Source organism: Schistocerca nitens, chromosome 9 (genome assembly GCF_023898315.1).
Source record: "Schistocerca nitens isolate TAMUIC-IGC-003100 chromosome 9, iqSchNite1.1, whole genome shotgun sequence".
In the NCBI taxonomy this organism is placed as follows: domain Eukaryota; kingdom Metazoa; phylum Arthropoda; class Insecta; order Orthoptera; family Acrididae; genus Schistocerca; species Schistocerca nitens.
In genome coordinates this window covers 224810702-224813791 of record NC_064622.1, presented here as the reverse complement: position 1 = coordinate 224813791, position 3090 = coordinate 224810702, and positions in this window count along the sequence as shown.

Below are 3090 nucleotides of genomic sequence, written 5' to 3'. Positions count from 1 at the left end.
GGTCTTGGCGTGCATCCGTGCGTCGCTGCGGTCCGGTCCCAGGTCGACGGGCACGTGCACCTTCCGCCGACCACTGGCGACAACATCGATGTACTGTGGAGACCTCACGCCCCACGTGTTGAGCAATTCGGCGGTACGTCCACCCGGCCTCCCGCATGCCCACTATACGCCCTCGCTCAAAGCCCGTCAACTGCACATACGGTTCACGTCCACGCTGTCGCGGCATGCTACCAGTGTTAAAGACTGCGATGGAGCTCCGTATGCCACGGCAAACTGGCTGACACTGACGGCGGCGGTGCACAAATGCTGCGCAGCTAGCGCCATTCGACGGCCAACATCGCAGGTCCTAGTGTGTCCGCTGTGCCGTGCGTGTGATCATTGCTTGTACAGCCCTCTCGCAGTGTCCGGAGCAAGTATGGTGGGTCTGACACACCGGTGTCAATGTGTTCTTTTTTCCATTTCCAGGAGTGTAATTTACTATTTCACGAATGCAAGCTTTTTTTTTTCATCCTATCTAATCAACAGCAAATTTACCACAACGTAGCTGATATTTCGGTTAGAGTAGTAACCCGTCCAATTACAGCAACTTTCACATGCTGCGTTACGTAAAATTGGTAGGCAGAATGCACGTCATTTATATTAATTATAACACTATTACCGAGAGGTGGCGCCTGGTACATTTGTTACATTACATATGCACATACTGTGTCCAGTAGATTTTTGTAATTAACTTTTATCTCTAAATGGAAGAATTGCAGATAAGATTAAAAGATGCTTTCGTAAATCCGACGTTAAAATAGGGTTCCGAACAAATAACATGCTAAAATTGAAGCTCCGGCACAAAATATGTAATAGTAGGAATAAATTTCAGGATTCAGGTGTATATAAGATCAAATGTGATGACTGCTGTTCTCAAAACAAAGCAGCGTTTGGGGCGCATACGGCTGCCTCAAAGCACTCAGTCACGAACACTGAACAAAAATTAGACATCCTACATAGAGCTCATAAGGGAAGTTTTCTAAACATTTTGGAAGAAATTGAAATATGCACTCACAAAAAGAAAGATCCAGATTTAATCCTCAACGAGCAAAGCGAGTCAATCGTAACGCCTATTTTAGTATTTATGACGACTTACTAAGATGACAACTGTTGCGTGTGGAGGTCCAGGCCGAGGGATGAGAGATGGTGCATGATGCAGAAGCTGGAAGATGCGTGCAGCGCCTGGCGTCGTTTATAGCGCCGTCCTGCGCGGCCCTCTTGCCCACGGCGATGGACGTCAGGCAACTGAGCGGATCGCGGCACAACACCGAAATGGCGGGAACCACGGAAGCAGACCATGGAGGAAGACAAGTCTACACCAGCGCTATAGATATAGAAATCGCCCTTTGTCTTTAGATCGTATAAAAATGATTAATGTGTTCTTTAATTTTGATAAGTACAGATTTTAACCTTGGCATCTACAGATTTTAATTAAACATTTTTAGAGATAAAAGTCAATTACAAAAAGTAACCACCACCAGCACAGCTATTCACAGACATTCCAATCATCCGATTACACACAAACTAGCCAGTTTCCAATATATGCTACACAGACTGAACAAAACTCCACTCACTGAAACCAACTATAAGAATGAATTACACACAATCAGACAAATAGCTGTAGAGAATGGATATGATACAAACACTATAGATAAACCGAACCACAAAATTAAAAAAGACACCCAACATACAAAAACCTACTCACCAACTTACAAACGCACAGAACACACAAATGAGCATGTATTAACAAGAAACACCCACAACAACAAACAAGTGGTTCACTCTCACCTACAACAACAAAGAACCCCACAGAATAGGCAATATACTCAGGACACAAGAGCTAAAAATAGCTTACAGGACAGACAACTCAACACAGAGGAAACTATAGACAACACATCTGGTATTTACCAACTAACATGTCAGGGCCGCAAATCAGTTTAAATAGGACAGACAAGCAGAAAGCTTAATACCAGATGCACAGAAGATCATTAAAAAGTAGCAACTGTCATTCCTCATTTGGTGAACAACTTATGGACAATGAACATAGTCCAACAGAAATCAACACTGATTTGAAAATTCTTAAATTCAGCAACAACCCCTCACAAAAACTAATAACTGAAGAAAATTATCAAATACAAAAAGCTATAGTTCAAGGGAAACAAGTAATAAATGCATACACAGCTCTCTGCAATGGAACTCTGTTCTCTGCCCTCAAAGAATTATTACATAACACCAAACAATAGAACCCACTCCCTCCCCCCCTCCACACACACATACATACACACACATAAATCTAAAAATAAAGAAATATATATAATTATAATATTAATAATGATAAATTCTCAAACCTACTCCCTCCCTCTCCCCCTCTCTCTCTCCACACACACGCACACGCACACAGGCACACACCTACACACACACACACACACACACACACTCACTCACGCAGGCTAGCCATAACAGTTCCGAAATCGTAATTCTTGCCTAAATATTTCGCCTACATTAAGTTCTATATACACTCCTGGAAATGGAAAAAAGAACACACTGACACCGGTGTGTCAGACCCACCATACTTGCTCCGGACACTGCGAGAGGGCTGTACAAGCAATGATCACACGCACGGCACAGCGGACACACCAGGAACCGCGGTGTTGGCCGTCGAATGGCGCTAGCTGCGCAGCATTTGTGCACCGCCGCCGTCAGTGTCAGCCAGTTTGCCGTGGCATACGGAGCTCCATCGCAGTCTTTAACACTGGTAGCATGCCGCGACAGCGTGGACGTGAACCGTATGTGCAGTAGACGGACTTTGAGCGAGGGCGTATAGTGGGCATGCGGGAGGCCGGGTGGACGTACCGCCAAATTGCTCAACGCGTGGGGCGTGAGGTCTCCACAGTACATCGATGTTGTCGCCAGTGGTCGGCGGAAGGTGCACGTGCCCGTCGACCTGGGACCGGACCGCAGCGACGCACGGATGCACGCCAAGACCGTAGGATCCTACGCAGTGCCGTAGGGGACCGCACCGCCACTTCCCAGCAAATTAGGGACACTGTT